The sequence below is a fragment of the Acinonyx jubatus genome, chromosome A2, assembly GCF_027475565.1.
Source record: "Acinonyx jubatus isolate Ajub_Pintada_27869175 chromosome A2, VMU_Ajub_asm_v1.0, whole genome shotgun sequence".
Lineage (NCBI taxonomy): Eukaryota > Metazoa > Chordata > Mammalia > Carnivora > Felidae > Acinonyx > Acinonyx jubatus.
Window position 1 is genome coordinate 43,543,651 of NC_069383.1, and position 24,542 is coordinate 43,568,192.

Sequence of the window (24,542 nt, forward strand, 5' to 3'; positions counted from 1 at the left end):
CTCATTATCATTATTATAGACGTTCTTGATGGAACATTTGGCCATAGCCAGGAAGAATACTGTGACATCCTTTGATTTCTGTTGAAAACAAAAACAACCTCTTGCTGCTGTGTAGAGAGCAGATTACAACGGGTTGGGTTAGGCAATCAAACAACTGGTGGCAGTTTTCCAAAGAAGAGACTGTGGAGGCCTGTACCTGGATCATGGCAGTGAAGATGTTTCAAGTGTCTGCAGTGGAGATGGTTTTAGGAGCTAGAATCCATATAATATGCTTTTGGATTCATTGTGGAGGATGTAGAGGAGGAAGGGATCAAGAATAACCTCTACGGCTATAGCTTAAGCATCTGGGTAGATGGTAGTACCATTAATTGAGTTGGAGAAGACTAGGGGGAAGTGGGGAGGAGGTCAGGTTGGAGGGTGGGATTAAAACGAAAAATTTAGGGGCGCCTGGGTGGCTCAGTCAGTTGAGCGTTCGACTGCGGCTCAGGGTGTGATCTCACAGTTCATGAGTTTGAGCCCCACAGTGGTCTGGACTGTCTGCTGTCAATGCAGATCCCACTCCAGATCCCCTGTCCCCTCCCCCCCGCCCCTCCCTCTCTCACATTCTCTCTCAAAAATACATATTTTTAAAAAATAATACATTTATTATGGAACAAATTCCACTTTTTAAATCACTAGCATGGTTTTGAAAACCAGAATTCACATTTTTATTTTAATTTTGGTGATTTCTTTATCTCTGTCCACATCCAAAATATTGATCCAAGTAACAAGTGTTTTCTACTCCTCTTCCTTTGCCACACGGGTGACAGGAAATATTCTAGAGATCTTATCAGCTTGATCCCCTCCTAGAAACCTTTTGGATTTTCCTCCCTCTTGCAGCCATTCATGACCTCAGCAGTTTAAGTCAGCCATCATGCCTAAAGCTTGAAATTCTCCCCACAATTTCCCTTGCAGAAGCAATAATTCTGATCCAGGAACTCAGGTCCTCAGAATGGGTTGGCTCCTTGGTCCTTGGAGGCAGAGACTCCTTTTAAGGCCTGGAAAGTGTGATTGTATCACCTGTCATGTCAAAGCACTTCCGAACTTCATACCTTTCCCCACACCCTCTTAGAATCTCCCTCTCAACAATACCCACATTGTTCTGTTTGACAAAGTCTTTCCTGATTGCTTTATGAACATAAATTCAATTGTTACCTTATGGTCACCGTAATCACAGTTGTAATTTCTATGCTGCCTTTGCATTTAGAGTAATCACCGTTACAACCCACATCTGAGTGCCTTAAGCTCCCCCTCCCTGAAATTGTCCAAGCAGAGTCAGTCTAGAGGACCATGATGGATGAGAGGTGGAATGGGATGACCTCAAAGTAAACCTCCTTTTCTCAAATTCTGTGTATTTTACATTTAATATTTTGCAGAAAACCCAAAGCACTTGCTGATCACATGGCTGTTCTCATTTACTAAAGCTTTGTAGTACCAATCACGTTTTACTTGATCGTATTCAGCTAAAAAGCTGAATAAGCAGAAATGGTCTCCGATTTACTACCAAAGGAGCGATCGCTGTCATCTTTCATTTTCCGTGCGCTTATCTGACATTTACAGGGAGTGGCTTGTTTTAAATAAGCATCTGTTAAGGCGGTAAGGTGTTGCACTGGAAAAAGTGACAGTGTTAGATTATTTTCTTCATTCTGGCACCTACCTAGCTAACTGAATTTGAACAGGGCACCCCACATCTGCGGGTCTTAACACTGCTCATATGCAAGATAAAAGGGTTTAACTAGATCAGGGTTTCTCAACTTCTGCACCACTGACCTCTGGGACTGGAAAATCCTTTGTTGTGGGGGCTGTCCTTTTCATTGTAGGATGGTAAGCCGGGTCCCTGGCCTCTACTCACTGGATGTCACTAGCACCCTTTCTCCCTGGGTTTTGACAACCATAATGTCTCCAGACATTGGCAACTATCTTCTGGGGGAAGAAAACTGTCCCAGTTAAGAACCTCTGCACTAGGTGACTATAAGAGGAAAATATACTTAGAAAAAGAGATGTTGGGGTGCCTGGGGGGGCTCAGTTGGTTGAGTGTCGAACTTCAGCTCAGGTCATGATCTCACAGTTTGTGGGTTTGAGCCTCACATTGGGCTTTGTGCTGACAGCTCAGAGCCTGGAGCCTGCTTCAGATTCTGTGTCTCCTCTCTCTGCCACTCCCCTGCTCGTGCTCTGTCTCTCTCTCTCAAAAATAAGTAAACATAAAAAAAAAGAAAAAGAGTTGTTAAGCAGGTAGTATCCTACCACCTCCATTAATGTCTGCTATAAAAGTTTTTTTTTTCTTTGTAACTTAAAGATAACCACTAGTGGAACTTTAAAGTGTGTGTGTCCTTTACAGATTTCTACAGAAAATAAAAGCAAATAAAACCCCACCACTTATTTAAAATAGATACTAAACAAAAGCAGACTGCAGCAGCACAGAGGCATTAAAAAAGAACTCAGAGCATGTCGTAAGACAATGTCAGATCAAACACACCAGTGATGACAGGAACTTAAATGGCTGAATACATCTGTCAAAAGACAAAGGTACTCAGATTGTTTTAAAAAATGAAATTGAGCTATACACTGCCTAAAATAACAGATCTAAAACAAAATGTCTTAAAGACTTGAAGTTTCAAAAGAAAAGTATAGACAATGATCTATCGGGTAAGACTAAATAATAAAAAAATTGAAATGGCAAAATTAATTTTAAACAAACTAGAAATCAAAGCAAAAAAACTAAAATTTAACAACGGAGATTGTTTTGTATTAATAAAAGGAATAATTTAGGGTGAACATATACAATTAAATGAAAGGCATAAACTTTTATTCAACCAATAACAAAACATCAAAATATCTAAAGCAACACAATGACCTTTTATTACAAGGGAATCCAGGAAGTACTTTTTAACGATATCTAGTTGGCATCCCATATAGCATTGAAATTCTATTAGGAAGGAAAATTAGGAGTATGGCTCTTGTGTTAATAGCTGACTGCCTTGCCCACTGCCTAGCAACTATTATTGGGGGAAACGGTGGGCAGGTGGAAAACTTCTGCTGTCTTAAGGCAGTTTTCATGAACGTGATTTAAAATGTACCTATGTGGAAAGCAAGAAAATACAATTTCTACCTTTATAAAAGAAAATCTGGTTAAAAAAATGAAGTATTTTCAGTAAATTTTGTTTGACCATAGTTAGTCAAATATTTCCTGTGAGCTGAAGTATTATTCATTCAGGAAAGCAAAAGCAGGCACATAGTTCTAGGCACCCAATGAATCATATTGAAATAAATTACATTGGTCTATCTTTTTTTTTAAATAGAAGTCCACTGTGTGGTTTCCTTATTAATTCAGGATAACATTACACTAGCATGAATGATTAATGTTATTTGATGAAGGGTGTCATCAGGCAAACCAGAATTACTTCCTTATAGTTCAGTTCCCTCATTTTAAAACATGACAGCAGAATGTGATAAGTACCTATTTGAACAAAACAACTCATGCTTGACCAATAAAATATATTCAAATAAAAAATATACACCAAAAACTGAGACAAAAAAGAAAAATTTATGAAAACACAATAATGGTAAGAAAACTTAGCACAATATGATTCGTGCTTGAGTGATAAAATACCCTAAAATCAAATAAGGATGCATAACTTTTGAATAATATAATCAAAATGATTAAATAAATTAATACTAAATTTGAGGAGGGTTATATAATCATTTCATTGACCTACAAAATAATCGTCTTGAAAGTAATTGTCTATCAAACTGAAAATAAGCCTCAATCCATTTCAAAAAGTTGTAAATGTATAAGCTATAATATTTGATGTCAAAATAGTAGAACGATAACGTAAAATAATGGGAAAAAAAGTAGAAAAAAAGCCTAAGGAACCATTTCATTTCATAAAATGAAAAGTAAAATTACACCCTTTGGAAGGTACTGAAAATGAGAATTTCACATTTAAAAATATACCTGATGCAGACTTGCAATCTTGACGATGACAGAGTTGCTGGTATGACAGTGAACAGCGATGAAAGTGGATGAAGTATGTGCTGTGACTCTTCTCAGGGGCTGGGTAGCAGCCCACACAGGAAGCAACTGGTGTAGGAGAGAAGTACAGAGCTTAGTGCCATCCTGGGTTTCTCCCTGGGGCATTTTCCAAATGGCAGCGGAGGCAGTGCAGAGCCAGGTCTGGTTGGGGGAAAGGAACGGTGATGGAGCCACTAAACTATGTGGGATTGTGGGTCAGGGTACCTGAGAGGAGGCAGCTGCTGAGGAGCCCCAGAAGTCTTGGAAGATTCCATCCTTGGCAGGATCTTAAACTGTGCAACCACCGAGCAAGACTCAGGTGGCCTGCCAGAGGGAAGCCGCTGGTGGCCAAGGGGTAACAGGCATTTCTGAGGTTATACAGGGGCAAGAACACTTTGGAGTTTTGACCACCCAGAAGGGAGACACCTTGGTCAACACCCTAGGCTTTCTACTGAGACTAAAAAGTTCACTGAACCTAAACATGAGTCAAATTATCCAAACTTATGTGCAGAGGAAAAATTAAAAAAAAAAAAAAAGCCAGAAAAGAACATCTGAGATCTAGGAGACAATTGCAGATGATTTCATATATGTGTGATTGGAGACAAATACATATCCAAAGTGGATGCCTGGGTGGCTCAGTTGGTTAATCATCCAACTCTTGTCTTTGGCTCAGGTCATGATCTCACAGTTCATGAGTTACGACCCCACATCAAGCTTTGCTTTGATGGTTCAGAGCATGCTTAGCATTATCTCTCTCTCCCTCTCTCTCTGCCCTTCCCCCACTGTCTCTCTTTCTCTTTCAAAATAAATACATAAACTTAAAAAAAAATAAATTTCTGAAGGGATACTGACTGAAGATAGTCTAAAATGTATGAGATGTACCTAAGCCATATTCACAGGAAAATCAATAGCTTTATTCAGTTTAACAATCTTTAAGGAAAAAAAAATAACGGAAAAGATTATAGCAGACATAGGACCAAATAAGTTTTCCAAGTACTTTTTTACATTCCACACCCTACCTGTGGTCACATTGGGGCTTAGTAGATACTTTTAGCCCATGAACAGTGAGCAGGTGAGGTTTCTGCTCAAGTCTGAGGCACTTAGGAGACTGTCTCCTTCATCTCTCTTCTGTTACTCCAGCAACCGTGGCAGCTAGCCATATGGCATAGCCACAGGGCGGAGGAGGGCCGGCCAAGTCTCACTGGACTTTCCATGTGTGACATATCTTTCACGTTCAACCCCCGGTATCATATAGCATTAAGCACTGAACTCCAAAAATTATATGAATACAGTCAGAAAAAACACTAGAACGGGAATCCGGGCAGTCTCATGGTACTGGAGACACTACCATGAGGTGGTAAACGTGGAGGTGGGCTTGCTAGGGAGATGAGACCATTATAAATGTCCCAGAATTTTAGCTGAGACCCTCCCCACCACGCACTCCAAGAGCCGCTCCCTAGGAGTAAGGACAGATAGAAAATACATGTGCCTCCCGAAACTAAAGTCATGGCAATGGCTGCTTGCATTAAGGTGATTTGCCTGTATTCTATCAGCCTGCCAAAAGAATATTAAATCCACTCTAGAGGAAGATAAAATCTTCCAGAGCCCCATATTATTTTTCATGGATAATGTCTGACATTCAAATTAAGAGGCATGCCAGGAAACTGGACCAAATAACTACAAGGCAAGAGGAACAAAGACATGTAATGGAAACAGGCCATAGGTGATCACAATATTGAAGTTATCAGACACGGATTTTAAAATACCCACAATTAATGTGTTCAAGAAGTAGATGATGAGATGAGTAATTTCTTCAGTGAACTAAAATATACAGAAAATCAAAATTGTAGAACCATAAATAAGGCAATACTAAAGAATTAAATAGATGAGTGTAACAGCAGACAAACCAGCAAAGAGGATTAAACAGCTGGATGTAGTCAATAGAAAACATCTAGATTTTTAAAAAAGTGTAAAATTAAAAACGGCAAGACTCAAATAGAACATAATAAAAATACCTACATAAAAATACCCAGGAGGCACCTGGGTGGCTCAGTCAGTTAAGTGTCAGACTCTTTTTTTTTTACTGTTTATTTATTTTTGAGACAGAGAGAGACAGAGCATGAACAGAGGAGGGTCAGAGAGAGGGAGACACAGAATCTGAAGCAGGCTCCAGGCTCTGAGCTGTCAGCACAGAACCTGACGCGGGGCTTGAACTCACAGACCGTGAGACCATGACCTGAGCTGAAGTCGGATGCCTAACCGACTGAGCCACCTAGGTGCCTCTAAGTGTCAGACTCTTAATTTCAGCTCAGGTCATGATCTCATGGTTCATGGGTTCAAGATCCATGTCAGGCTCTGTGCTGGCAGCATGGAGCCTGCTTTGGACTCTCTCTCTCTCTCTCTCTCTCTGCACATTCCCCATTCATGTTCTCCCTCTCTCAAAAATAAAAATAAAACTTAAAAGAAAGTGCCTACATTCTGCAATAGGGATCTAAGATATGAAGAGAGAATGGAGCAGAAGAAATATGTGGGAAAAAAAACTGTCCAAGGACAATCTGAAATTTATAAAAACTATAAAGCCACAGATTCAAGAATCTCCATAAACCAAAGCAGCATAAATGCAAAGAAAAGCACACCTAGGCACCTCATGATAACAAAGAAAAAATCTTAAAAGCTGACAGAGATAAAAGACACATGACCTTCTGAGAGAACCAATAAGACTGACACCTGAATGTTTAATAGGAGTGATGGAAGCCACTAGACAAGGGAATGTATTTTTACAGTGTAGATAGAAAATGCCTGTCAACTTAGAATTCTATATCTAGCAAAAATGTCTTTCAGAAATGAAGTAAAACAAGTTTCTGACCAAAAAAAGCTAAGGAAATACATTCCAGCAAGACTAGATAGATGATAGATAGATAGATAGATAGATAGATAGATAGATAGTAAAGGGAGTTTCTGAGGAAGAAGAGAAATAATCCCAGATGGAAGCAAGAAAATGTAGGAAGAAATGAATAATATTAAAATGGGAGGAATGTGGGTATATTAAATGACTATTCCCTTTTTAGTAAGAATAATGTCTAATGAGGATTCCAATAAATGTAAAATAAAAGGAATCAGTAACAATAGCACAAAAAAGTGGAAAAGGATATAAATAGACCAAAGTGTTGTGAGTCCTTGCATTACCTGAGAAGTAGTAAAGGTATTAATTGCAGGTATATTCTATTAAGTGAAACATGCATTATAGGTAGCCACTAAGAGAAGAATGAAAGAATATATTACAATACAACTAATAGAAATAAAAATGGATTTAAAAGTACTAGACTGATACAAAAGAAGGCAAAAAAAAGAACAAGAATAAAACAGGATAAATATAAAACTGATAGTGAGTATATTTAAATCCAAATATGTCAGTTATTGCATTAAATGTAAATAGACTAAATTATCCAAATTAAAAAACTAAATACAGATACACCTTATATATCTGTATCACATATATCTATGTACATGTATATATATATATCACATATATATCAAATATGTATCTATATAAATATAAACATAGAGAGAAACAATAAACCTTATCTTATAAGATTATACCTTAAATATGACAACACAAAAATGTTGAAAAGGATAGGAAAAAACACATGCAATCTCTAATATATATATATATATTTTAAAGGCTGGCATAGCTTTACTAAGATCTGACAACAAAACTTTTAAGGCAAGAAATATTATTAGGGATGAAGGAGACATTTGTGATAATAAAAATTTCAATTCAACAAGATACAAAATAAAATAATTCAACAGGAAGATACAATGAGATATAAATTTGTGTGCAGCTATTAACATAGCCATCTTATATACCTGTGATAAAGAGCAAACTACTCCCATATGCAGCAACATGAATGAAGTTCTTAGACATCATACTGACAAAAGATCCACACATAAAAGAGTATACACTGTATAATCTCATTCAGGTAATGTTTAGAAGCAGGCAAAACAGCTCTATGATGAGGCGAGTCTGACAGTGATTTCTTTCATGGGTCCAGAAGGCACTAACCAGGAAGGGGCTCAAAGGGGCTTGTAGGGTGCTGGCAGTGGTCTATATCCTGATCCTGGTGATGTATGGGTGAGATGGTTTTTTAAATACTCATGGAGATATATACTTGGGATTTCTGTACTTTACTAAGTATATGTTTCTATACTTTAAATTTAAAAAGAAAATCTATCTTCAAGAGATTCTAACATGCCCCAGGTTTGAGAATCGCAGAGCTCTGTGATACTTGACAGTTGGCTGATGTTTTTGCTTCTTCAAACCAACTGCTGTTTGTGAGGCCCCACCTCCCAACTAGACTAACTGCACCCTTGGCGACTCAGGGCACTGTGGACACTCCGAGTACCATGGGGCATAGCAATACTGATGGAGACCACCCACCTACACATAGATCCAGGATCCCACTCCTCTGACCCGTGGAGTTGTATAGCCTGCACTCCACTCATGAAATTCTTCCTCTAGAAAATACTAGAATATACCAAACACATACCCTATTTCATCAGTTTCTCTTAAATAAGCCTCGGCTGTTTCCTCCCACAAGTGGCAGAAACCTAGTGCTCTAAGACCTATATGTACTAACCCCCTACAACCTTTATCTTGCCCAAAGCTTCACAACTACAAATGTCACTTTCTTCTCTCCCATCTACTACAACTCCTTTTCTTGCTCCTGATCACAGACCCCCATTCCTAATCACTCACGTCACTTTGAGAATGGGCAGACATGGCCTGATTTTAACACAAAGTGGTGGTAAGTCTCTACTTCTGACCACAGATACTATAGGACTCATTTGGGGAGAAAATATTTTGGTTATTATATATAGAAATCTAGGAAAATGCTCCTTTGAGAACAATTTGATAATCAATGTGCTTATTTTGCAAATGTGGGAAGCATTGCAAACTATAATGCCTTGGACTGGTGCAGCGATTGGACATATCTGGCCAATCTACAAAGACATGCTTTCTCTTTTATTCATAAGCATATGATTCCAGCAGAACTGGACCAGCTTCTTACATTGATATGATTAATACACTTATGGATGCATGTGTTTGCTGAAGGTGCCACTGGGTTCTCTCTCCCTGTGCTTGAGAAGAGGGAAGTTTCCGGGAGAAAAATATGCTTTGTGTTTCTGCTCGGGTTTATTTATTTATTTATTTATTTTACATTATGATAAATTGCACTGCGTTTTGGGAAAATGAAATGGTACATGTTAAAAATAAAAGAACAACAGAGTGGAGGAACACAATATGGGAAGCAGCTGGAGCATCTTAAGATAAAAGGGGAAAGTAGAAATGACAAAGGGTTTTTAAGAAGAATTAGTTTCCTCCTCATCCTCTAAACAAACAAAAAATGTATCTGCTGGGATCCATTGGGAGAGATGAATGTTTGATAATGCTCATGTTTAAAGTGGTTTCGCATGATGGATAGATATCCAGTCTCCACCACAAAAGAGCATTGTATCCTCAGTAAATTACTTTGTCTTTCTGTGCTTCAGCTTCCAAATTTGCAAAAACAGGGGCACCCAGGTGGCTCAGTCAGTTAAGTGTCTGACTCTTGACTTCAGCTTAGGTCATGATCCCAGTTTATGAGTTTGAGCCCCACATTGGGCTCCATGCTGATGGTGGGGAGGCTGCTTGGGATTCTCTCTCTCCTCTTCTCTCTCTCTGCCCTCCCCTTCTCACTCACACACTCTCCCTCTCAAAAATAAATAAACAAAACTTTAAAAAAAAGTAGTTTCCAAATTTGCCAAAACCGAGTGGTAAGCTTAGAAAAAACCCACATAGAGGACTTTCACGTGTCAGTCGATGTTCTAAGCACTTTCCTCATTTAATTCTTACAGTGAAGTGAATGCCATTATCATGTCTATTTTATAGATGAGAAAACTGAGGCACAGAAGAGCTAACAGACAACTGGATTCAAACCCAGGCTGTTTGCTCAGTGTCCGTGCTGTCTTAAGCATTAAATTCTACTGCTTCTATTTTAGGTTTGAGCATGTCCCTTCACTTAAAGTGTTCCTCTTGCCTCTTGGACTCCTAGTTGCCACTAGGATAAATTCCCAGCTTCACAACATGCAATAGATGACCTTTCTCAAAGGAGCTTAATCCTAACCTCTACAATCTGCCCTCTCCTGAGCTTCTGGCCTCAGCACTTCACCCATGCGGCCACATATGTTCACCATGTGTTCCCTGAACGTCACCTGTGCTCCTTCCTGCCTTGAGCTCTTCTCTTGCTCCTCCCTGTGCCTGCAAGGCTCTTCCCACGCCAACCACTTCTGATCTGCTTTATGGACTCCTATGCATCCTTCAGGTCCCTGAACAAGTATATTTCCTCTCAGGAATTTCCTTGACTTCCCTGGGCACAGTTAAGTCACCCACTTTCTATATTCCCATAAAACTGAAAAAAAAATGTTTTTTAAGTTTTATTTATTTATTTTGAGACAGAGCGCAAGCAGGGGAGGGGAAGAGAGAGGGAGGTAGAAAGAACGCCAAGCAGGCTCTGTGCTCTCAGTTCAGAGCTTGACATGGGGCTCAAACTCATGAGCCATGAGATTATGACCTGAGCAGAGATCAAGAATCAGACACTTAACAGACGGAGCCACTCAGGCACCCCTCCCATGCAGCTCAATGTGCACTTCTTCTCTAGTGTTTGTCACTCAGCATGACATTATTTTATGCATGAATCTGTCTCTCCTGCCAGATTATGGCTTAGACATTGGATTGTCTTCTCTACTTATCTAAGGAATCAGTGGTACTATGCAGAGCACTGTGTTGAGAAGGATTCTCAGGCCACATTTGAGCTCAACAGAAGAATGTTCAATGCAGACTTCATAAGGGCAAGGGGCCTTACTTGATTTACACATTTTGATATCTCTAGTGCCTGGCTCAGTGTGACTATACAGTAGACACTCAATTGGTATTTATATGAATGAGTGACATGTTAACACTGTGTGTTACAGGAAGGGAGGTGAAAGTGGTGACATTCATGCCGTATACTTTACAACCCTCTAGGGTCTCTGAACTCCTCAAGGGCAGAGACCACATATTATTTATCTTAGTATCTTTGGTGCCTCATTGAGTGCATTGAGGAAAATTTTGTTGCTGTGTATATTCATGGTTGAGGGAAGTACCTTAAAGCTCAAAGAGGCTGTACTAAGGCAAGGCAGGGAAGGGGAAAACCAAGCCACATGACTCATTCTCTCCTCTGTTCTATAATGAGCCAAATGGAATACCACAGAAAGTATTTTCTGTGGCTAAATGTGTGTGTCCTTGCATTGTGACATAACAGCGATCTGCTGAGGGTTAGCAGAAAGAGGGAGATGGCAGCTACCCGAGGGGGACGGGAGGTTATGAGCCACACTCTGCATTATTACTTTCATCTCCAGTCCTCAGGAGTATCTTCATCTCCCTCACCTGTTTACTGTTGCACTTCATGTCCTGCTGGGTCCAAGGTTCATCCCCCAAAAGACCCTCTCTAGGCCCTTTGGACATGAAGAATTGTTATTTGTTTAATTCTACTGTGAAACTCCTTCCCCTAATTGTGACATGACACGGAGAGGAAGTTTAGTACTAAAAGTGATTACTATTTTTTTTATAATGAACTAAAGCCGGTTGGGAAGTGTCCCGTCAACATGCCAACTTGACATTCACATGATTGTGTCTCCTGTATGAGGATATACTTACTATTTATCGACCAGCTGACCTTAGATTCCACTCTTTGGGAGGCACCACAAAGTCTAAATAAAAAAGGCGGAAGATCTGAAGGGAGAGATGTCAAAGGGGTTCCGGACAATGAAACAACACCTGAGCAGCACCAAGGGGCCAACTGCGTATTGCTGTCTCCAAACTGTGCTGGCGGTGTAATCAGTAGAACAAACAAGCCTGCATGCTCTAAACAGGTTCTATTTTCAGACCTGCTCAAATAGCTCTTCTGAGAAGATGTGAACAAGAAATATTTGCTCTTCACAGAAAAAAAATGGAGTGTGACTTTTTTTGTTATAATTGACTTGAATTGGAATGAATTAACTTCAAAATAATTTGGCGACATTTTTTGAGGTGTTCTGGAAATATTGGTAGTGTCATAAAACCCAAGATGGCTTGGGGAAGGTGAGTGTTTCTCTTTTCTGACCTCATTCTGGGGCTTGGAATGAACTCTCCAGGAGACCTAGAGCACAGCATGTTCAATAGAATTTTCTGCAATGATGGCAGTGTTCTACATCTGCATTATCCAATATGGGAGCCACTGGCCACATGTAGCTGCTGAGCATTTGAAATGTAGCTAGCGTGATCTTATCTTACTCTTTTCTTCAAAACGAGTTTTACAGTCTAACCAGGAGAATTTTCTTCTTTCCCCTTAACATACACATATATCTACAGCTCCAAGCTTCAAGACCCTCAGGATTTTGGTATCACGAGCTATACCTGATCAAGAGAAGTCACAGAGCCCCACTTTTAATGATTTGCCCAGAATATCCCGAACCCCTGGCACATGCTATCTACCTCTTCGAGATCTAATGTAACCCAAAGATTTTTGCTAACCCTCACCACTTCACTGCTGTCTTGCTCAGCCACTGATTTTGCCATCCCTCCTCCACCATGACCCCTCTCCCTTCCCTACCTTGGATGCCTAAAAGTAGCTCTGGAAATAATCTTACCCAAGCCCCCCCTCATTTTATAGAAGGGGATACAGAGAAACAGAGAATAACTCACTTGCATCAATTCTCATAGGGAATTAACCCTCCCCATTAAAATTCTACCCCTTGCTTCAAGGTTTATTTGTAGTACCCTGCTTTCCCGCAAGGCTCCCTCTGTCTTGTACCCATTGATAATTCTTTCCTGTGCATTTTTCTAGCATATTGCCCAAATCACCCATTTTGGAGCAAAGTCTTGCGTTGTTCTATTACTCTTTTCTTAACAAAAATGTAGAAGTCCAGAAAATAGAGACCATTTCAGCTGTCTTCCCACACAGTGCTGTGTATCAGAATATGTGCTTAATAATACTGTTGAAAGATAAAAATGACAGAGATCGTCCTTACTGCTAAGAGAATAGCGTGTACCCAAAAGGGAAAAAGAATAATCACATCAATTCTCCACCTCTCACCCAAACTCCTGTGGAAGAGAAATGTTGCTTAAATTTCCTTTGTGTTTAAATGGCCGCTTTTGATAGACTATGCCTAAGCACATATTTAAAAATTAAAATTATTTCCAACCTATGAGCCAGTCCATTCAATTTGGCAAGTATTTATTAAATTCAAAGGCCTTTTACTACAGTTTAAAGGACAATACTTTCACACATGAAGGAGATTGAGATTAATATGGCAAAATGTAATTTAATTCAAATGCTTATTAAATGCCCACTACGAGCCAATGTGTAGCTCAGAGCTATTCAAGGTTGCAAAAGTTACTTTGGGCAGCAAAAGTTACTAAGGATCACTTTAGCAATATGGAGAGAATTAAAATAGACTTTATATAATGGTAGAAAATAACAAGGCTGACACTAGGAAGAGGAAGAAGACTTGCCTGTTATAGGAATTAGCTAAGCAATGGTGTTGATGAGGTACTGCATGTGATCTGCATAGACTTTGGCCAGAGTTGAGGGTATTTACTGAGAAAGGTGAGAATTTCACTGTTTTGGAAGTAGGGTCAACCAGCCCTGATGGGGACATGAGACTGGACTTGACTGCTCAGGTGACGGGGAATAACACTAAATTTCTGAACTGCAGAGGGATATGTGGAAGCATTAGTGACATATGCACCAATTATGGCTGTTCAGTGGCAACAAAGAACAAGACATTGACCCATTTTAAGGATAATTGGCAGAGAGGAAACCATCAAAATCCTACAGGGGAACACAGGCAGCAACCTCTTTGACTCTGGTCATGGCAACTTCTTACTAGACACGTCTCCAGAGGCAAGGGAAACAAAAGCAAAAATGAACTCTTGGGACCTCATCAAAATAAAAACTTCTGCACAGCAAAGGAAACAAACAACAAAACTAAAAGGCAACCTATAGAATGGGAGAAGATATTTGCAAATGACATCTAATAAAGGATTCGTGTCCAAATCTGTAAAGAACTTTTCAAACTTGATGCCCCCAAAATAAATAATCCAGTGAAGAAATGGGCAGAAGACATGAATAGACATTTTTGCAAAGAAGACATCCAGATGGCTAACAGACACATAAAATGATGCTCAACAACACTTATCATCAGAGAAATACAAATCAAAGCCATAATGAGGTACCACCTCACACTTGTCAGAATGGCTAAAACTAACAACACAAGAAACAACAGGTATCGGTGAGGATGCACATAAAGGGGAACCTCTTACACTGTTTGTGGGAATGCAAACTGGGGCAGCCACTCTAGAAAATAGTGTGGAGGTTCCTCAAAAACTTGGAAATAGAACCACCCATGACCCAGCAATTTTACTACTAGGTATTTACCCAAAGGGTATAAAAATACTGATTCAAAGGGGCACATGCACCTTGATGTTAATAGCAGCACTATCAATAATCACCAAATTATGGAAAGAGCCCAAATGTCCATTGACTGATGAAAGGATAAAGATGCAACAACGTGGATGGAGATAGAGGTGAAATAAGTAAGTCAGAGAAAGACAAATACCATATGATTTCACTCATATGAGGCACTTAAGAAACAACAGATGAACATAGGAGAAGGAAGAAAAAAATAGAGGGAAACCATAAGAGACTCAATGATAAAGAACACACTGAGGGTTGCTTGTAATGAACACTGGGTGTTGTATGTAAGCTATGAATCACTGAATTCTACTCCAGTATTACACTATATATTACTCACTAGAATTAAAATAAAAATTGAAATAAAAAAAAGAATTATTGTCAGAATAATTTAAAGATATATTGTTTCATGGGTATAAAGAGTTTTAGGGGAGGAAAGAAAGATGATTCCAAGTTTTGGGGTCAGGAGAATGAAAGGGTGTTTCACTGATGAATAAGGATTAAGAGAGGAAGTGAGGAGTTCATGTAATAGGACATATTGAATGAGAAAGGATAGTGAACCTGCAGGCAGGGATGCTAAATCAATTTCAAAGTAGGGAATTAGAGCTAAAATTAAGAATGGGGTTGGTTCCTCACAGTCCTTTTTGTCTTTCCTGTTTGTGTCTACACTGCTCCAGTTGAAATCAAAGAAGTCCCTGCCAACCTCTGCTGTTCCTCTTTACTATAGAACTCCAAGCAAAGGCCATTCTATCTTAGCCCATCCCTATTGTGTGCCAACTCCTTAATCAGAGTCACCTTTCCAGATTCTTCCAAAAACCGTGGAACAAAATTTAACATGAGAGAAAGAATAATGTGTGTTGTAACCATCACCCGTCATACCCAACATCTTTTTTTTCTCCTACCATTGCCCCTGGACAGAGCTCAAAACCAAGTTCTCACCGAGCTAAGGGCAATTTTTCTGCTCAGCTAAGGGGACATGATATGGGAGACTATGTCTCTTGTCACAGTTCTCACCTATAAGCCCTACTGTCAGATTGGAAGTACACAGCCATCTTCTCTGCCCTAAGACTCAAGGACTCCATTTATGAATAAAATCATAGGAAGCCTGTCTTCACCTCTTGTGTCATGTCAGGGTTCTATGTAGGACACCCTTCTTATTTACACACACACACACACACACACACACACACACACACACCCCTTAGAGCCCTCACTACACTAAGAGTAATAAGAGTAACAATAATCAGAGACTCTACTAAAGGCTAATACTTTCTTTCAGTAACAAGGACCATGTGTTTCAGGAGATGTAACCAGCAATTATACAGGATTATTTGACTAAAGCCAACTGCCTAATCTTATGTAAAACATATTCCATTTTCTTTGAAATCTCTGATATGACCTGGAAGTTAGTTTAGGATAATCAGTTTCAAAATAAGATGAAATCATAATTCCTTACCTCGTCGAGTCCAAAAATTCCTTGGTTAGGACTTCCAATTGTTTCCAGTCATTTATAAAAGGCAAAACACTGCTACGTTGATAATTCTGCTGAACATTTCTAGCTGGCCTTTATGAAAGCGAAAATGATGCTGGTTCCAACATAATAGTTGATAGCTCAATGGGTCCAGTGTTTTTGTTGTTGTTGTTGTTGTTTTGACTGCCAGTAAAATAATAGCTTGGAAGGAAGCAAAGGAAAAATAAATTCAAACTGTAAGTTTTGAGAATACGTTGGACCGCATCATCTTTCTGAGAGTATGACTGGCTTGGCTAATAACCTTTCAGGAAGTGCATCAACATGCAGCAGGAGTGAATTCTGATTTTTTTTCTGACACAGTAAGAATTGTAAGAAATGGAAACACACTGAAGATAAAAAGTATAATTCACCGATCATCATTTGCTACCGATTGGAAATAGAGAGTTCTATCCTAAATTGTTCCAGCAATTTTTCATACCCACAGCATGTCTAGGTAAAAACAGCTGGCTCATGCTCAGAATGTAAATCACAGCAGGACTTCTAAGTGCTTATTTTAAAGGTCACAGCTTTAAAGCTATTTAGAGAAGCTGCAGTGAGAGGTAGCACGAAAAGGAGAGCCGGGATAGAAATAGGAGTCAAGTGGACAGAAGAGAGTCTAGTGTGACCATCAGGGCACATACTGGCCAAACTCAAACAATGATTTGTAGAGCAGTTGTATTTTGAAAATTAAATGTAGATATTTTTGCCATTATTGGCAGGAGAGGGCCTGGGAGGTACTAACTTCATAGCTGCTTTGAATTGTGACATTTATATTCCTGTAAAGTCCCTTTAATCACTGAGATCTCTGGAAGGTTCATTATACCCTCCTCAAATTTTACCAGGAAATATATTTGATTCTGATCTTGCCACCCTTATACATGGTATTCCCAACACGTACAAGGTCAAGTCAAACCCCTTTGCATAGCTTAGGAGATCACTCACCATCTGCTACTACTTTCCTAGTCTTCTCCTCGACTCCAACCCACTTCCATCGTGTAAACCCTCCACACTGGGGCACCTGGGTGGCTCAGTCTGTTAAAGCATCTGAGTTTGGCTCAGGTCATCATCTTGTGGTTCGTGAGTTCAAGCCCCACGTTGGACTCTCTGCTGACAGCTAGGAGCCTGGAACCTGCTTCAGATTCTGTGTCACCCTCTCTCTCTGCTCCTGCCCCTCCCCACTCCCAAAGATGAATAAACATTAAAAAAAAATTTTTTTTTTAATTTAAATCTCCCACACCAACCATGTTAACATGCAATTCTGTTTCCCAAGTGGGCATGTTCTCAAATGTGGTTTTCTCTGCCTGAATATGCCCTCCACCCTACAGTCAGGGTTCCAGTGTGATGCTCAGTCCTCCAACAATGGCAATGGCAGGTGTCCCCCAATAGATTTCTTCAAGGTTCCTTTTGCATCTTTTAGCTGAGTGGAACGATTTCCCTCTGCCAGACCAACCCCAACACTGCACATAGGACTAGACTTACACAAAGTCAGATCCTGGACCCCCAAACTGGGGGCTCTGGCATCTGTGGGGAGTTCTGATGCATCTGACCACAGGCTGTAGTGTGTAGAGATGAGAGAGGCTGACTGTCAGAGAGAAGCAAAATGAAGCGGTCAGGCACACATTGCCACATGGCAGAGCAAGCTTACAGGGCAGGGAGAGAAAGAAGTATTCAGGTTTAATCCAGGAAAATAGAAGAGAAACAAAATGATCCCAGAGGCTAAAAGTGCAGTCAGAAGCAGCACTTCAAGAAACACCCTGTAGGGGCAGCTGGGGGGCTCAGTCAGTTAAGCATCCACCTCTTGATTTTGGCTCAGATCATGATCTCATGGTCCGTGAGTTTGAGCCCTGCATCCGGCCCTGCGCTGGCAGTGTGGAGCTTGCTAGGGATTCTCTCTCTCTCCCTCTCTCTCTGCCTCTCTCTCCCTCTCACTAAATAAATAAATAAGTAAACTTAAAAAAATTACTTTTTTTAAAAAAAGAAAAAGAAACACCCTGTAACTGTGGGTATAAGTGAGTTCTGACTTAGTAACAGAAGGACAAACTATCTAGTTTGAATGGATTGGATTAGAGATGCAAATCAGATTATCCATTAAGCAGCTATAATTTTAGTTCAAGTTCAGTGTCTCAACATGCACAGTGACTATCTTCTTTTACGTCCAGTTGACTTCCTAGAGCACATATTTTCCAGTGATTATGATGCCTCTCTTGAAACGTATCTGGATGAAATCTCAAAGAAAAGTTGTTATGGGCTTTTTTCAAAAGGGAGTTTAACATTACATGTTATTATAACACTTAAGCTCCAAAAAACTTGTTTCCTTAAATATTATGACACAGGCAACTTTTTTTTAATCCTAGGCTATAGAGAGAAACATTTTTGGAGTTAGGGTAGACCGGCCAACCCTCATATTAAAGATTAAAGGAAATGCAAGTTTAAAAAATGTAAGCATAAAGGAAATGTCAATTAAGCCCTCCAGCTCATGCCAAAGGGGAATGTTTTGCAAAGTGTTTTCCTTCTGGTGCTAGTTCAGTTCTCCAAGAAGGTAAAGGTGCTTTGTTTCAATATTCTGTTGCAACTTTGCCATCAGAAAAAGCGATCCTTGATATCAGTTCCATATGCCATGCATCTCACAGTTCTGAAGATATCTTAGATGAACATTTACAAGCTTCTACGTGGAGTCCTTGCAGAATGAAGTGATGGTCGTCCATGATTTGGTTTTGCCGAATGGTTAACACTTTGGTAGATGGAGTCACTCTGGCTGAATGCCACACCAGTTGTTTCAAGGAATGGCATCTTGAAGTGACCAAAAGTGTTCATCTTTCCCACAGTGCAATCTTGGCATAGCGGCCCTCACGTTGATCTGTGCGCGTGAGTGGACCAGGGTTCGTATTGAGGATTAAAAATTTGACTGGATTGGGGAACATTCTATGTCTATTAGAATATTTTACTATCACTCCTTCAATTACTGGTTTGAAAAGTATTGTCCGTAAGTTGGATAAAAACAGGCCAGCTTGGTAATGTGGCAGATGAAACAGAATTTAGAAAGGAATTCAGTAAAGTCAACCCAGAACAATAGTAAATTTCAACTTTATTAGAAAACCACCATCCCTTCCCAAACACTCACATATAAGATATACTTCTGGAAAGACCTGGGCTTACTTAGAATTGAGAATAAAGGCAGACTAGGGGAATTATCCATGAATCTGGTAAACAAAATCTTAGAAACCAGATCTCATCTGATATCTAGGAGATCCGTTTCCTCAACTTCATAATCCAGGCAAAACTTAGGAACTTTGTAGATCCAAGTCCCTTATCTTTTTTGGTTTATAGATAACACTAGTGATCAAGAAGTTTAAATTTTAGGGGCACTTGGGTGGCTCAGTTGTTTAAGCATCTGACTCTTGATTGCGGTTAGGTCATGATCTCAAAGTTCATGGATTCAAAACCCACAGCCGGCTCGGTGCCAGCTCAGAGCCTGCTTGGGTTCTTTCTCCCTCTCCCTCTCTTTCACTGCCCCTCCCCTGCTCATGCCTCACTCTCTCTCTCTCTCTCTGTCTCTCAAAATAAATAAACTTTTTAAAAAAGTTTAAATTTTAACACATGCGTAATGAAGATTTTCTGTCCCCAGAATGTTGACATTCTGTTGAGCCTTTCTCTTCACTAACTTGTTAGATCTACTTCTGTAGGCCTAGTGTAATTTTTCCCCCTTTTAAAGAACATTTCCTCTCTGCCCTCGAAACCGTAAGCTAAGTAGTTTATTGGATGCCTCCTTCTCCCTCCAAGCTCTCATGCCAGGTTGCTTCATGAGCAAAAGGGCAATCTGGTGTGTCTTAAGCTAATATTTAATTTAAGGAGCAAAAAGTCTTTAAGTATGATTTGGATATGCTTGACCACTGTAATACCTCCTTATCACCTTGAGAAGCAATCTGTCTGAAAATGATTCAGTAACCTGCTGCTGGTCTCTATTGATCTTTTCCCAGCCTCTGACTTGGTATATCACGGGTGAAGCTACTCTGACCCAGGTTATTGATGTCTTCACTGAGCTTGTTCCTTAACAACAAGGTGATGGTCAGGGTTAGTGGAAACAGCTGTGACAGATTAACAATAATTCTTGGCAGTGAGAAACAGAGTTGCTTCTGGCCCTGGTTCTTTTTAACTTATATCTTAATTATTGGATTGCTTGTTTGTTTGTTTGTTTATTTATTTATTTATTTATTTAAATTCAAGTTAGTTAACATACAGCGTAGTATTGGTTTCAGGAGTAGAACCCAGTGATTCATCACTTATATAGAACACCCAGTGTTCATCTCAACAAGTGCCCTCCTTAATGCCCGTCACCCATTGAGCCCATCTCCCACTCACCTCCTTCCAGCAACCCTCTGTTTGTTATCTGCATTTAAAAGTCTCTTAGGATTTGCCTCCCTCACTGTTTTTAACTTATTTTTCCTTCCCTTCCCCTCTGTTCATCTGTTGTGTTTCTTAAATTCCACAGACATGAAGTCATATGATATTTGTCTTTCTCTGACTTATTTTGCTTAGCATAATACCCTCTAGTTCTATCCACATTGTTGCAAATGACAAGATTTCATTCTTTTTCATTGCCTGAGTAATATTCCATTTTGCATTGTATATATACACCACATCTTCTTTATCCAGTCATCAGTTGATGGACATTTGGGCTCTTTCCATTATTTGACTTTGTTGGCAGCACTGTTATAAACATTGGGGTGCATGGGCCCCTTCAAACCAGCATTTTTGTATCCTTTGGATAAATACCTACCAGTGCAAGTTCTGGGTCACAGGTTAGTTCTTTTTTTCTAAGTTTTTTGAGGAAACTACATACTATTTTCTAGAGTGGTTGTACCAGTTTGCATTCCCACCAACAGTGCAGAAGTGTCTCCTGTTCCCCTTTCTCTGCATCCTGGCCAACATCCATTGTTTCCTGAGTTGTTACTTTTAGCCATTCTGACAGGTGTGAGATGGTACCTCACTGGGGTTTTGATTTGTATTTCTCTGATGATAAGTGATGTTGAGCATCTTTTTATGTGTCAGCCATCTGGATGTCTTCTTTGGAAAAATGTCTATCCATGTCTTCTGTCCATTTCTTCACTAGATTATTTGTTTTTTGGGTGTTGAGTTTGATAAGTTCTTTATAGATTTTATAGATTTTATCCAATATGTCATTTGGAAATATCTTCTCCCATTCTGTTGGTTGCCTTTTAGTTGTATTGACTGTTTCCTTCACTGTGCAAAAGCTTTTTATCTTGCCGAAGTCCCAATCGTCCATTTTTGTTTTTGTTTCCCTTGCCTCCAGAGACATGTCTAGTAAGAAGTTGTTTCAGCCAAGGATCCTATTTTTAGTTGCAGTTGAGAATAGGTACATATTCTTTTATATTCTGAAGAACATATACATTCTTTTCTGTCTCCAATATTTTTATTATGATGACATACAAATGGCACCCATATATAACTTGCATTATTATCTGGTTATGGTCAAAAAGAATGGCTTAGGATTCAAAATCATTAGGTTTGGCAGACATCCTCCAAGATTCAGTAGATCTATATTCATTTTTCTAATGGCAGGTTAAATTATTTACTTATACCCGTAGCACCATTTTGCAAGTATTTACCCTGAAGTGTTTATCAGGAGATAATGCTTAATGTTCAACTTTAAATTTTATATGCAAAAGTTCCTGGCCAAGTGCCTGATGCTGAATAAATAGTCTCTCTCACAATGATAAAGATGACTATGATCATGAGTATGATGGAAGCCACAGTGATATCAACACCCTTTGGATGTTTCATGTACTGCTCTCCAAAGAGTGAAAAACACATCCTATTAAAAGGTACAACGTGAAATATCAAAATTAACCCTCCCCCCTGAAATTAATATATGTCTGTTATATGACACAATGTCATCTTACATTCCAGAGCCACCAAATAGAAATGGCCACTGTTCAGTTGGATTCATTTTTGAACAGAGTGATTGTATCATTCTCTACAATCAGTGTTTGACAGCAACTGAAGATGCATCTCCTTAGATGTTTTCTAGAGGGATCTAATTAAAAAAACGAGGTGTCTTTTTCAGCCAAGAACACAGAATGCCTGGCCTAGATCAGAATAGTAGGAGCAGCAGGAGACCACAGGCAGGTGGAATCCCCTGATGAGAAGCTGGAGGGGAGCACTTGGTCCACCTCACTGAGGGCCACTCTCTCTGAGCAGCAGAGTGAGAAATGAAATCAATGGGGAGTGTGAGTTATAGAAATGGAAGCTCTCCCTCCACTATGCCCCGGTAACAAGTCATAGAGATAACACAACTGAAGCAGCTTTATCAGTGCAATTTTTCATGAATTGAGTAATTAGCTTCATTGACCTGTCACTGGATACAAATTCCCCTTTTCTGGGCACTCTTGGAAATATCTAAATTATAAGATAAACTCTATTATCATAAAAATGTGAAGCTCACCACTTTGTCAGGTCTTACCCTGACTCTGCCCATGCTGAGACTTGGCTTTGGGTGAAAAATGCTCTCATGATTCACCTGCAGCAAAACTGCCACCTCTCAGCCACCTTCCAGAAAGTCATGGGCAAGCTGTCGTTGTTGGCTGCCTGGGCTCCTCTCTCAGCCTCCAATTCCACACTGCCTAATCCTGGTAGGGCAGGAAAACTCAATCCTCCTCGATGCCCATCCCCCATGTTTTTTTCTTGCATATTCTCATTTTTCTTTCTTTTCACCCCACAAAAATATCTGTGGCTTGCTCTTTTCAGACAGTTCTTCAGATCACTCAAGGACTTCTCTGTACAATTCCGCATATCTGAATTGTCCACCTGTATCGTTTAAACAATTTCTTTTCTTAATGAATTCCCATATATCCAATATAAATTCTAGACACTACTACTTAAAGGTAGAAAGTGTTAAGAAACAAACATGTATGAAGCATTATTTTCTGTCAGGATTTCTCTGAGACAATATACCTTCAAGATTATAATGGGGATTAAATCAATGTTTGTGGTTTCGATTATTTCCATTTCACTCATTAGGAAAAAAGACAAAGTAGTGAAGCCACTAAGCGAGTACATAGAATGGATAAATGATGGTACACAGAATAAAACCCAAGTTAGTTTCATTCCAAACCCATGTTCTGGCAGTACAGCTGTGTTTCTGTCACGTTTATGAGCACATGCATCACCCTGGGTCTGGCTAAAATGCAGATTCTGATTCAGAAGGTCTGGGATGGGGCCTGGGATTTTGCGTGGGTGACAAGCTTTCAGGTAGGAAGAGGCTGTTGGTCTGCAGACCACAAGTTGAGTAGCAAGGCTGTACAGTGCTTAGCTAAACTTTTTTCCTGGCAAAAAAAGGCCATCCTCAGGCCAATCCTGTCTAAATGCCACAAATCCCACCTTGGTGAGTCAAAATGAATGCATATTGACTTCATGGGAACACAGAAGATGCAGCATCGTATTTCCGAAAGTGTGCTCCTTAGATCATCTGCACAGAATTCCCTGGAGTGCTTGTTAAATGCAACTTTCTGGGCATGACCTCAGCCCTAGCGGTCAAAATCATGGGGGGCAGCACCTGAGAAGCTGTTTTTATGACAAATTCTACAGACCCTTGTAATGCATCTTCAAAGTTGAGAAGAAGCAGAGTAGTCTAAGCACTGAAAGGGGAGTGAGGATCCCGGAGGCCGATTGAGCAAGACCTACAGACAAAGGAACTCAGAAGACATCTCCCTGAAGGGAAAGGAAGCTCTTCCTCTGTGGTTAAAGTGGGATTAAAGCCGAAAGAGTGAGCCATAAGGTTTGAGAGTTGGAAGTGGGCCAACAGACTAGGGACTAACAAGCAGATCAGCTAGGAGATCTTAAGGAGATTATTCTCTGCTCCTTAGGAGGAAGGAGTCACATCATCTTTGCCTGCCTGCATAAAAACTTGATAGATATTAAATATTGCATTGATACATGCTTGAGCTGCTCTCTTGGCAATGCCTGTTGAGCAGAAGAACAGAAATAAGCTCTTACTTGTAAAGCATTTCCACCATGTGTGTTAATACCCATGACATAATCTGCTCCATAAATTACCTCAGTGGGTGTATAAGGACAAGAAGTATTCATTCCCAGCTCACAAGTAAGCACACTGAGCCCCAGGGAGTGGTAGTAATGCGAGAGCCAAACTTCCAGTCTCCAACATAGTGACGGGACACTTCAACCAGTCCAAGAGCTCCCAGACTGGCTGTACATTAAAATCACCCAGGCCTACTGTGTCAGGGCCTTTAGGAGGGGACCTGGTAATCTGTATTTTTAAGAACAATTCTACAGGGATTCTTATGCAATCAGTCTATGGAACCACGGTTGGGAATCACTCAACTAGAATATGTGGTATGAGAAGAGCTTCCTATGACTCAAAGGGTCATATGAAAAGAGAAGAAGCAAAGGCATTGAGAACCTGCGACCCCTT